The 13,595-nt window shown below is 42.0% G+C and overlaps 1 protein-coding gene and 1 long non-coding RNA gene across 4 annotated transcripts in view; one reads left to right on the top strand and one right to left on the bottom strand.

Annotated features, from left to right (window-relative positions):
- LOC146670845 (uncharacterized) overlaps positions 1-13,595 on the bottom strand; it is a 372,233-nt gene that overhangs the window by 20,679 nt on the left and 337,959 nt on the right. The window lies entirely within an intron of this gene.
- The window catches only part of LOC146670854 (thyroid hormone receptor alpha), a 118,226-nt gene that overhangs the window by 35,339 nt on the left and 69,292 nt on the right, over positions 1-13,595 (top strand). For all 3 annotated transcript variants that reach the window (XM_085402964.1, XM_085402967.1, XM_085402965.1), the window contains exon 3: positions 8,714-9,839. The gene's annotated coding sequence lies outside the window, so the exon portion shown is untranslated. The remainder of the gene's footprint in view (positions 1-8,713; positions 9,840-13,595) is intronic.

Raw genomic sequence — 13,595 nt, 5'->3', positions numbered from 1 at the left:
GCCTCAGGGTGCTGGACTTGGGGTGAAACCCTCCATGCATGGTAAGGAGCTTTCTTGTCTTTATGTCAGTGGCTTCTATCTCCTCCTTTGGCCAGCCTATTACCCCAGCAGGGTACCTGATCACGGGCAGGGCATAGGTGTTGATGGCCCGGATCTTGTTCTTACCATTCAGCTGACTCCTCAGGACTTGCCTGACCCTCTGCAGGTACTTGGTGGTTGCAGCTTTTCTAGCGGCCTCTTCATGGTTCCCATTCGCCTGCGGGATCCCCAGGTACTTGTAACTGTCCTCTATGTCTGCAATGTTGCCTTCTGGTAGTTCAATCCCCTCAGTTCTGACTACCTTCCCTCTCTTTGTTACCATCCGACTACACTTCTCCAGTCCGAACGACATTCCAATGTCATTGCTGTATAGCCTGGTAGTGTGGATCAGTGAATCGATGTCTCGTTCACTCTTGGCATACAGCTTGATGTCATCCATGTACAGGAGGTGGCTGACAACTGCTCCGTTCCGTAGTCGGTATCCGTAGCCAGTCTTGTTAATGATCTCACTGAGGGGGTTCAGGCCTATGCAGAACAGCAGTGGGGACAGAGCATCTCCTTGGTAGATCCCGCACTTGATGGTGACTTGTGCTATGGGCTTGGAGTTGGCCTCTAGTGTTGTACGCCACATCCCCATTGAGTTCCTGATGAAGGCTCTTAGGGTCCCATTGATCTTGTACAATTCTAGGCATTCCAGTATCCAGCTGTGGGGCATTGAGTCATAGGCCTTCTTGTAATCAATCCAGGCAGTGCACAGGTTGGTCAGTCTGGTCTTGCAGTCTCGGCTGACTGTTCTGTCTACCAGTAGCTGGTGTTTTGCGCCTCTGGTATTCTTGCCAATTCCTTTCTGTGTCCCGCTCATGTATTGACCCATGTGCCTGTTCATCTTAGCCGATATGATGCCTGACAGGAGCTTCCATGTAGTACTGAGGCAGGTTATTGGTCGGTAGTTGGAGGGGACCGGTCCCTTCTTGGGGTCCTTGGGGATCAGGACCGTCCGACCTTCGGTTAGCCATTCCGGGTGTCTCTCGTTAACTAGCAGCTGGTTCATTTGTGCTGCTAGACGCTCGTGGAGTGCAGTCAGCTTCTTTAGCCAGTAGGCGTGAATCATGTCGGGCCCTGGTGCTGTCCAACTCTTCATACTGGAGACCCTTTCTTGGATATCTGCCACTGTGATGGTTACTGGATCCTGTTCGGGGAGGTTGCTGTGGTCTGCCCTCAGATCCACTAGCCACTGAGCATTGCCGTTATGGGTTGCGTCCTTCTCCCATATGCTCTTCCAGTATTGCTCGGTCTCCAGCCTTGGTGGTGCTGTTCTCTTATTGTTCCCTTGCCACTGAGAGTACACCTTTGCTGGTTCTGTGGAGAACAGCTGGTTTATTCTCCTGCCTTCTATCTCTCTGGTGTACCTTCTCAAGCGGCTGGCCAAGGCTGTGAGTCTTTGCTTGGCAGTTTCTAAGGCCTCAGGTATGGACAGCTTGCTGTATTTCTTATGCACCTTCTTTGTCGCACCTTTCTGCAACTCCGTTAGTTGGCTAACCTCCCTCCGTGCTACTTTGATCTTGCCCTCTAGCCTCCTTCTCCATGGAGGGTACTGCCCCTTGTGGCTGTTCAACTTGTAGCCAAGCATCTCACTGATCACTGCTGCCGTATTGTAGATCAGCTTGTTAGTGTCGGTAATCGTGGTTGTAGGTATCGTCCGTAGTGCTGCATTAACATCATCTAGCAGACCTTCTGAGGGTACTTCACGTAATCTTGGTAACCGGCTACGGGGGATCCAGGTTTCAAGCTTGGCCATGATCCTATCTTTCAGGTCAGTTCCTCTCACACTTAACGATCCTTCTCCTATCGCACTTGGGGCTATGTACCCAATCTCGGGTGGGGGTGATGATATCGCCCCCCTGACCTGGCGTCCTGACTCCTCCTTGCCGTAGCATTTGTGTTGTACCTTGTCAATCTCTAGCTGTGAGAGCAGTCCCTTCTTTCGAATGTTGGAACACTGAGCTACTAGTTGTTTCGCCGTCATTGTGGATGTTGGGTATCGAAGAATCCATAGGTCCCTCAGCCTATTCATGTAGCCCCTTCCGCCAGGGTTACTTGCGTAGTAGCATTCCAACAACGCCCTGTTTTCGTCTCTTGCCCACCGATGCCTTCTTGTTCCAGTAGCCCACTTTTCGTCAGGGTGCCCTGGTTCCTCAACACCTGACGCGGACCTTGTTGATCCGGGCGACGTCCGAGCCGGCATGCCTTCATATTTATCTGTCTCGCTCATGTCTGCGGTAGGCTTGCTTAGCATAGGGGGTCTAGCCTTAGGACCCTTACTGGATACAGACGCCCCAGGCAGGAATCGAACTTGCGATCCTCTGTTCCAAAGGCGTGTAGTCTAACCACTACGCTATCCAGCTGCTATATATATATATATATATATATATATATATATATATATATATATATATATATATATATATATATATATAATAAAAAAAATATTCTGTAACTTCTGTCGGTGCTGTGCTTTTTTGGAAATCGAATTTCCCAGAGGAACCCACCCGAGGGATTAATAAAGTTCTATCTTATCTTATCTTATCTTATGTTGAGTCATCTTTTAGTTTTAGTTAGAATTTCAGCATTTGACTAAATATTGTAAGATTATTGTAGACTAAATCTGAGTGGATTCAATTAACTGTAAGAGTTTGTGAGTGGGAGTTGCTCCACCATTTTACCAGGTGTTTTATTTTTCGTGACATCAAATACGAAATGTGTTGTGCGTTTGTCTGACTCTTCTCTTCCTGTGTTGACGTTTGGTTGTGTTTTTATGAGAAACAAGAAGCATCAGAACAATTGTACCGTTTCCTCCGCGCAGATCAGCGGGCGTCTAACCTCGCCGTTCTGCTCGGCTCACTTCCAAACGTGCACCGCTTTTCTACACAGATCTAATCGCACCATAAATTTTTGTTTTTATTCACTGATGAAAGTGCCAGTACATTTCATCATAGTTTCTGTTCTGTTATTTCTTTAGTTGTCATCTCGTTCTTGTCAGGGTGAAAAATGGTCATTGATGAAAACTGTGGGTCAACAAAATTAACACCGGTCTCTGGACTGTGGGAGGAAGTTGGAGTCCCCAGTGAGACCCTGTGTGGAAGAACATGCAAACTGCACACTGATAGGCCCAACCACATCATGGATTTGAACCCACGACCTTCCTGGTGTGAACCAACAGTACTAATACCATGAGTGTTATGCTTGGTACAGATGCTACAAATATGCAATCAAAAATATCTTCAGTATATCTAAAGAAGACTTGGTGCTGTTGCAGGCTATTTCCTGTCAGTACATGAAAAGGTCACGAAAAACAAATCTGTTTCCCAAATTTCTTAGCAGTAGATTTGAGATGGAAGTATATCTCGTGTTTGCCTACACCTTGGTAAGATGTAGCAAGAGGTGCATTTGACCTCAAAACCTAGTAAAGTTGTTTTTAATGCCTGAACCTAGCCAAGCAATGCAGCTTACATTAATAATGCACTGAGAGTGATTACAAATGCAGGGTGAAACTCAGCGATGTGTATGACTCAAACTTAAAAATCTGGTTTGGGGGGTGAAATGAGCCCCTCTGAAATCTTTCTTTCTTTGATCTCTGTAGAAGCTGCTGATAGTGGAGGTTGATGCTCTCGCTGTCCTCAGTTTGCAGAGGAAGTAGAGTCCCTGACTGTTGGGCTTTGCTGACCAGAAGAGATGTGCACACCCAGGAACTTGGTGCTGCTTACCCTCCACAGCAGCACCGTTCATTCAATTCAATACTTTATTGTCCAACGAGGGGAAGTTAGCGAGAGAAAAGAAAGAAGGGGGAAAAAAAAAAAAAAAAAGAAATTTATGATTTTATTTATTTACATCAGTGGATCCATGCTGGACAGACAAACTCACTGAGGGACACAGATAAACATCCAGATGTTTCTGTGTGTTTCTGTGTTCAGAAGCAAGATAGAGACTGTGTTTATTTCAGGAACTGCTGTGAGATCGCATTGTTTCTGCAGACATAAATGCACAGGGCACACCTTTACATATTTGAAAACCACTAATATAGAAATTTTTATACATGAGAGGAACCTGCTGGAGGCTGGAGCTTTTCTGTGTGGGGTTTCCTTCTGTGTAGGTATCTGAATATACAACGCTCTTTAATTGGTTTATTTTATGTGAACAAGAGCCTTGAAAAATATAAAGGTAATACAAATACTACTAAACAATTAAAGGCTGTCATTTTAATCTGTGTGCTGCTATCTTTAAGCTAACATGTGTGATCCAGCTACAGTCTGATGGAGGACCCTCAATAGAAAAAATAAAATGAGGCTCGACTTTCACATTTTCTCTGGAGAGAAGAGGTGATATGTGTCTTTAGCATGAAGTTGACTTGCATGAGTCTAAATGAGCCAGATAGTCACACAATGAGATGTGTGTCTGACAGAGAACCCGAGGCCAGCTCGCACAGATGGAGGGAGATTAACAGGGTGTGTGTGTGTGTGTGTGTGTGTGTGTGTGTGTGTGTGTGTGTGTGTGTGTGTGTGTGTGTGTGTGTGTGTGTGTGTGTGTGTGTGTGTGTGTGTGTGTGTGCATTTAAATGGGGGTGCCTATAATAGACTTTCCACCCAGTAGCTGCTTTGCATACTAAATAAGTCCTGTAGCTCTAGCAGATGCAAAATGACCTCCATGCATTTGTTGGTTATGAGCTCTATCGACACTACAGAGAAGCGCTGACGTGTAAGGAAGCACGTCATTGCATACTGCTGCTTTGGTTTTTTTCTGCTGTGCATGAATCACTGTTCTTGTTTAACATGTCTGACATGAACAAATGTATGTAAATGCAGCCAGTGTTGAAGCGTCTTGATTATGCTTGAGAGCGTTTCCGTGAAGTACTCTGCCACTCCCAGCGCGCCTTCCTGCTGTACAAGCAACTCAGGGGTTTACACAGGGCCACCGACACAAACTGACAATGAAGTGCTTATCTGGATTATGGGTTGGAGTTATGGAGTGTAGCCTACTGTACCTTTACCTCATTGTATTGTGAGCTATACTGGTAACACCTCCTCCCCCACACTTTGGCTGAAAGGTAACTGTAGCACCCACATGGAGCTCTTCAAGCTCACAACTGGATACGCTCCACAGGCACGTAGCAGGGTTATCATAGTTGACTAAAACTAGATGTGAGAAAACATTCAGACGTTTGAAAAAAAAGTACAACTAACTAACTAAAAATAGAAATATAGAGGAAATCTGTTACTTTGGTTAAACTATTATTATACATTTTACGTCACCGAGTCGGTGACAGATGTGTTTGAGACTCTGGATGTCTACAAGACTGAGTCAGCTTCTTTCAAATAGAGTAGTAATACCTGTGCTGATTTTCCTGTAGGCCCTTCACACAGTAACAATTAAATGGACTGGTTCTTATATAGTGCTTTTCGACTCTCACTGAGCACAAAGACGATTTTATACAACTTGTCTCATTCACACAAATGTCGAACTGCCAAACTTCCAATTAGTAGATGATCTGCTCTACCTCCTGAGATACTGCCACCCCTAAAAAGATCAATTAAAAAGACAAATATAAACTCTGAAACGATTAAAACGAAGCTAAAACGAAACCTTTTGAAACAATAAAAACTAAACTGACAGAAGAATGAATTAAAAACAAATGAAATAAAATTAAAAACTCATTAAAAATGACAAAACTATAGAACCTCCAAACAGACTGAGTCAGAAACACTGCCTTTACACTGGGATTCTTTATTTGAAAAAGTAACTAAGCAACTGATTGCACGACTAGCATAAGCAGCCCTGTGGCCACACTCATTGTAATGCACGCAGACTTGCAGAGGATGGTGCGATATTACACTTCAGCTAGAATCAAATGAAAGCATCCAGCAGTGCTAAATTGCATGTGAGCCACTCTTGACCTCTTTAAGACCCCAGAATCTGCTAATGGGCCTTTCTGCCTATTGCCACAGTAACTTCTGACAAAAAGATTTGCTCTGTTTGTTGCTCTAAGAATCAAGCTCAATGCACAGCCGAACAAGAGCCAAAACAAATATTTATCGATCTGAATAGTTGTTGCCAAATCTTAACATGAGAGAATATTAAATTTGGCAAAAAGCAAATTGTAGCAAATAAGAGTCCTGACCTTTGATGGTGATCTTTCTCTAATTTGTAATTTAAAAAAGTGTTCTTTTTTAAAAATCCATTTGACTTAAAGCACTTTGCAAAAAAAATTCTTAGAATGGTCAAAAATTATGGCTGGGTCAACAAAATGTGACTTTAACATCTGAGTCTAGTTTTTCATTTTATACATTGGGTGACATCACTGCTGTGATCTTTCCCAAGAAGATTCTTCACCTGTACAGACCTAATCCTCAACCATAGCAGCAGCTCATGGGTTGCCCCGATAATCTGTCTAATCCCTGGTCACACAGGCCTAGCACTGCTGGTCTTTGAGTAAAGAGTTTGCTCAAGGTTGATTGCAGCTGCTAGCATGAAATTGGTTGCAAGGAGGTATACAGGTCTGTCCCAAAACCCTCCCTGCAATTGCTTTGGTCAGTAGCTGGTTGCTGAGGTTGCCCGCCTTGCAAACTGGTCTCTAAGCTGCAGTGAACCTGAAGACCGTTTGCCTTCAAAGTAAAAGTTTAGTTTTATGAAAAGCACAGGCGACTGTGGAAATTTGTCTCCTTCCTCCGTCCACATGGTTTTTGAACAGTTACAACTAGCTGATTGTGTACACTCTCACCTCTGTCAGACTGCTTTTAAATGCTCTTCAGCCTGCAGCACTTCCCTCTTTTGTATCTGCTCAAGGCATCTATTGAAACTGTGACCTCATGCAAATACTTGCGTATTGTGATTGATGATAATCTTTCCATTAAGCCACACATTGAGCACCTGTTAAGGAAACTTGAAGTTGGGCCTCTTTTTCTGAAATCTATTGTGTTTCTCTTTCACCGCAGGAAAAAGGCTTGTTGCTACCACTTTTTTACCCGTCCTAGATTACGGTGATATAATTTACACGAACACCTTTGCTCATTCTCACCATCTTTCGGACTCTGTTTATCACGGGACACTTTATGATTTATGACTGGTTGTAAACCTTTAACACATCACTGTACTTTATATTTTCTGGCTGGCCCTCGTTGGCCTTATGCAGGATGATTCACTGGTATAATCTATAAATCTATTTGTGATTTACTCCCTGCTTATATATCAGATTACATGTTACATAAACATCTTAGTCATAGTCTGCAGTCTCTTCATTACATTCATCGTTCCATCAGTTTGTACAGAACTTGGAAAACAGGATTCTCCTTTTCTGCTCCATGTTCATGGAAAACATTACAGAAGGATTTGCAGCTCTCAGCTGATTTCACTTGCAGATGTAAAAGACGTTCAAATGACCCTGTAAAATCATCACTAGGAACGTATTCCTGTTTCTGACATGACTGTGTAAACATTAGACTCTTCTTTTTTTTTTTTTATATTTCCTATTTAATTGCTGTTGTATTTTTGTTGTCATTTAATACGTTTGTCTCTCTTGTAAATGAGACATCGAGTCTAAATGGGGCTACCTGTATAAACAAAGGTAAAATAAAAACCAATTTTGTCATCTAAACTCTGGTAATTTTAGTCTTGTTAATTAAATAAAATATCATAAGATTCTTGTAGACTAAATCACAAGTTGATTCATTTGACTAAAATTTAAGGTTTGTTGTGTTTTTACCGGTAAAAGTTGCTCCATGTGGTTTATACAGAGTCGTATTGTTCTTGGCATCAAATGCAAAATGTGTCCAAGTGTTTTTACTTAACCTCCTAGGACTGCCGTCCACATATGGGGACATGACATTTTGGGTTGTCTAGACCACAAACTAAATTTTGCTCTTTCAAATGAGCCATATGGCTCAAAGGGGCACAGTTGTTGTTTCACAGTTGTTGTTTTTGTGCTCAGGAAAAATTCTGCTGTGTTCAGACACCAAATATAGAGTTTTGCACATCATTACTCAAATGTGACTTTATGGTCCCCACGGACCGGTTTATGTCCAACAATATTTTATGGACCGGCCTTTAAGGCGTCACCGATAAATACAACAAGATAAAACCAGTACCTGTACCAAAATTTGTTCATAACACACAGGAAAAGACCCAGGGAAACCTAAACGATAAAAACTGATTAAAAACCCCGAAACCATAAATTTCACACCCGAGCCTCAACTCTTGCGGCCCGGTACCAAACGACTCAAGGACTGGTATCAGGCCATGGCCCGGGGGTTGGGGACGGCTGTTCTATCGAACACTATAAAGCCGACAAAGAGAAATTAGAAATGCATACCATGAGTTCAGGTTTTAGGAGAATAATCGCTGTCTTGTTTTCGGCAAGGGAAAAAAGGTTGTAGAAAAAAAATCTTTAAAAATGGATCAAAGTAATCACAAGGAGGTTTTTTGTGTACCCAGCGACCGCCAGCAAGCACTTGCCAACCGATTGTGGGCCTTTGCTGTGTAAATGTAGCCTTTGTGAGGTCCTCTGTTGCTGTGATCAAGAGGGAAATCTTGTCCAGACCCTACTGACTTTTGCCTGTCTTTTCCTCTGCCAACACAATGTGGTTGCCTCTCTAACTTGTTTTTCTTTTCTTTTTTTCTTCCATAGGGTCATTTAGGGGCTTCGCCTATCCACTCTGAATGAGAGGGAAAGATTCGACTTGTTTCAGACTCTGGCAAACCACCAGCATTCTTTACCAGTGTAGAAGATTAGACTTGACAGCACAGTTTTACCTCCCGTCATTGGTTCCAGTCAGAGAAAACCACATCTGCTTTCTACCTCGAAGGGAAATAGAAAAGGAAGAAACATCCGTTTACTTTCCATGATTAGTTCCTCATCTTCTTCTCATTGCAGTGTTTTTCCATTTTACCTCAGGGATCCTCTCCCACTGTCTACCTCCACCACTGAAACAGCCAGCCCAGTGACTGGAACACGAAGCAATAATACACCCGTGACCTGCCGCTGTTGTTACCGTGACAACCAGTATTGCCTCTCAAGATCTCAGTGCAACCGTGACGTGAGCAAAGACCTTTGACCTGTAACCACCTGCCAGCCCTTACCTGTTCACGGCCTAAATAGAACCGATCAACACAAACCTGGTCTGCTTCTTACCTAAAGGAAAACCCTCATTAAGCTCACACTTTCTACTTCAGGCAGACAACTGTATACCTCAGCAAACACAACTTCTGGATAGTCAGGAAACAGAAGTAAACTTTCAGTCACGACTCACTATCCTGGTGCTTTAATCTACCCAGCAGGCGACACATGCTCACTAACCTGATGCTTTAAGCCACGCAGTAGACTTCTCACTCTGGAATCTTCCAATTGCCTTAAAGGCACGAGTATAGCAACAGTAGCCAGGTACTTGCACAAAACTTCAGTTCATCTGATCCTCAGCAAAGTCACATCATACACAAGCCTCAAGATCTGAGCAGTAGCAGAAATCAGCAATCGCTCAGGGGACGGCTTTGGAAGTACCCCCACCGCCTTGAGTTTGGACGTCTCTGTGGGACAGCTGGAGTAGTGAAGCTACCCCAGGAAGAGGAGAAAGTATTGGGAGCCTCATGTTCTCTTACTACTCTGCAGGAAGATGCAAAAAATAAAGAACTGACTGTCAGATGTAACAGAGCGTTATATGCCCGAACGAAGTAAACACAGAACATATCCGTATGGTGACGGAGAAGAATAAAAGAAGGAAACAAAACAAGCTTCTCCTACAGATGAGAATATAATGGTGAGTCGTTTTTTTTTTTGTTTGTTTCACCCCCCACCCCTACCCCCTTTAGTTTTATATTTTTCATTTCTTATAGGTATCACTAACTGACATTTGAATGACATTTCTGCCTTATTAAATGATACAGAGTGGAGCCAGACAGAAGATTAGGGAGAGATGGAAGGAGCGCTATGCAGTAAAGGTCATTAAATGCTTCAATAAATCTTAACAAAGAAACATCACACTACTTTCTAGCCACACTGAGGTTTATTGCTTTAAACAATTGAAAGTTTAATATGACAAATTATCAGTGGCTGTGTCACATTTTGATGGTGCATATGGTGCCTTTAAGTGGTCCTTAACATTTAGCTTGATGGCTATAATAGAAACAAAGTCGACATTTAGGGCCATCTGCCTAAAAACTTGAGTAAAACGTCTTCTAGTATTTCGAAATCATGTGCTGTGAGATGATAAAATGTTCAAAATATAGATTTTTCTAGTATGACTCCAGGAAAGGATGGAAAACAGTGTTGCTCTGTCACTGAAATGTCTCGGTGTCCATCGTTATGAAATCTTGTTGAGACTTTTAGGGTTCCAGGACACTGTATCAATGACTTTGGGAAGCTCCTGACCTTTTCATTTGTCACTGAAATATCTCTGTAGCTGTTGGATCGGATGGTTTGGTATAAAATCTGGTACGTTTATATTCTCTATGGTGAATTTTGACAAGTGTGATCTTTCATTTTGCACCAATGTCACGTTTAGCAGTCGAAAATCTGCCATTCCTGTCAGCTACAGTAATACTTTGTGCTTGTGCTAATAGTTAGCATGCTAACACATTACACTAAAGAGAATATAACCAGCATGTTGACATTGGCAGTTAGCTCAAGGCTCTGATGTGCCTAAACTGACAGAGCACCTAGGTCATGAACATGTTCTGAACAGCTCTGTGAACAAAGCTCAACTGAGCTCTACGAGATTAATTTTAAGCTCAGTGAGATTCTCGTGTGTTTCACCTGTGAGAACATAGCCTCCACCTGCAGATGTAGTTTGCTATAGAGAAAGTTTACTACTTTTGTTTGGGTCCTGCTCAGAATAATAATTTAGTAGGACTGTGAATTTTTCATTTAGGAGGTCTCCATCCTTCACTCCTGAGAGATTCAAAGGTCGTGCGTTGCATCTGCTGTCTTTTCTTTGGTCTTTTTTTTTCCTCTTTCTTTCTTCAGTACAGCAAACGACAGCTTGAATGTACGACATCGAATGCAGGGTTTGTTTATAGCTGTGATCATGGAACTGATCGTGCTTAGCTTTAATCAGCGTAAATCACTTTTTGAGGATCGAGTCGATGTGTTCCACTAACATTAAAGCCAGCTAATATTCATCAGATTAGCCCACCTGTCCCATGTTCTTGTTCAATCTTGTCTTATTTTAAGATATGTTCGCAATACTTGACATGGGTTACATATGTCTTCCTTTAAAAAAAAAAAAAAAAAAAAAAAACATGAAAAGAAAAAACAAAAAATGTCAATTTGCCGGTAAACAATTGCACCACCTCGTCTTCTAGTACATCAGAGGCTGTCCATGAACCTAAAATTAAGTCGGGCTAGCATTCATTAATTTATGCTGCATGAGTGACTGACTGGAGCTTTCAGGACTCGAAAGAGTTTAATGAGAGTGATGGAACAGTTTCGAGAACAAGAAACGGATGCAGGATAACAGAGCACACAATTATTCAAAGCTTGTTAAAAAAAAATAATAATTAAAGTCTCTAAGAGACTGACGAGTTGAAACTTATCTCAACCATTTCGCTTAATAAGTGTGATAAGTGTGCAAATCAGGACATTTATGGTTGGGAGTTTAGACGAACGTGAATTATAGATTGAACTTTGGTGGTAGAGCTTTATAAATGGATAACGTGAGATGGTTTAACTTTGAAGTCCATCCAACCTTTTCTTACAGAACAATGGTGAGTACAAAATGTCACTGTGACATATACAGAGTTTCATTACTGAGAATATCTCCATAGTGTTAGACATTTGGTTGACTGCACAAAAGTTTTATGGTTGGAAGGAGGCAGACATTCTTTAATTCTTTACAAAAGCCTTGTTTAATTTTTAATTTCAAACATGCAGAGAGGGGTTACTGTACTGGATTAAATTCCTTGCAGAGCTTTCAGATGTTTCATTTGATCATGGTTAATGTCAAGGGTGTTGCATGTCTCTTTTATTTTTATTTATTTGTTATTAGATTGTTGTCTAACATGTTGTGGCTAAAACTATCCGGTTGTTCAGTGATGACGCGACGAATCCTACTTCCGGGCCTAAAGTAGTCTGTGTTTAATATGGCTTTTGTGTTGTTAACATGTTCAATGTTATGTATTTTCTTCTATTTGATCTCAAAAAGCTCCTAAAACAGTCAGTGATCCCTGTTGACCTCCCTCGGCTTTTATTTCCGCTAATCATTTATTTAAGCTCAGTTTTTAAAACCTTACGATGTAACTACAGCCCAGCCCATGCAGCAGTATATGAATGACTAACCTCGTATTGTGGATGGATTATCTCAGTTGTTCTCCTGGCTGAAGTTTGGTCCTTTTACAGCATCCTGCCATGCGATTACATTTGTTCCTGACCACCGAGAACACTCACGTTAACTTTTATCGAGTGGGAAAAAAAGTTAGCTTGTTTATATTATGCTAAAATAGCTGTGTCGCTAGCGGTCACGTAGCACATCATTATATACCAGCTAGCCCAACTTCAGTAACCCTACAAACGTCACTGCTGTTTAGCTTTCTGTCTTCATTTATGTTGGAAGTGATAACAGAGCTGTACGTTTTAATTTGTTTCCAAAACCCCGCAGTCAGGACATGCTATATTGTATTTAGATAGAAGCTAGCGAGCTAACTCCCTGCTAACTTCTAACTCCGTTAAATATCATAAATTCCGTTTTCATGGATGCCTGGATGTTAAACTCAGTTGTTACACCTGGTAGAGCAGAACGCTGATCATTTTATTAAAGATGAAAGACTTTAAACAGTTTTTCAACTCTCAGTAATGCCATAGTGATCGTTTCATATATGGACCTGCAGCGGAGTTTAGGTCCAGACACGGCTAGTGACGTCAGACTGAACAACCGGATAGTCCCCACCAAGGTGCTGTGACGTAAAACTACATTTAATCTGAGAACTGGTAGTTGGAGGTCTGGACTAAGCAATGTTACATTGTGGCTTAGATTAAAAAAAACTTTACTAAGTCATAAGGCGACTGTTGAGATACAGCTGTAGAGATGATGCATAACATTGGTCCTGCATGTTGACTGTTGTCTGAAATGCACTGACACAATACAGTTATTTATTGATGTGGCCACACGCTGATTCCTCTAAGTGTGAAGATGTAGTGCAGAGGATGAGTTTGAAGAGGAACAGGAATTACAAAGTCAGATTTCAGCTGCGGTTTAGGGAACGGGAAAGATGGAAAAAGAAGTTTGAGGGAGGACAGAAAGAGACAAAGATGAATTCTCAGCCTCACCTGAGAACCTTTGTCCCCTCCATTCAGCTCTTCCACAGGCAGACAGGGAGTCTGAGTCATGCTTATTATGCTTCATCATTGATAGTCTCCTCACGTCATGCAGTGATGTATAGAACGCAAAGCCAGCATTAGTCAGTCAGGTCAGTGGTTTGTTAGCGTGGCAAGCACAATAACTGAGCAGTTGTGTTTTTGTGTTGAGTTTAGGAAGCTTTGGCCATGTTGAACCAGTCAGAAGGCTTGGAAAAGCACACAA

This window comes from Rhamphochromis longiceps, linkage group LG4 (genome assembly GCF_057381845.1).
Source record: "Rhamphochromis longiceps isolate RC_006_pf linkage group LG4, R_longiceps_female_GT1.1, whole genome shotgun sequence".
Classification (NCBI taxonomy): domain Eukaryota; kingdom Metazoa; phylum Chordata; class Actinopteri; order Cichliformes; family Cichlidae; genus Rhamphochromis; species Rhamphochromis longiceps.
Note: the sequence above shows the minus strand (reverse complement) of the source record. Positions and strands in the feature narration are given on the sequence as shown.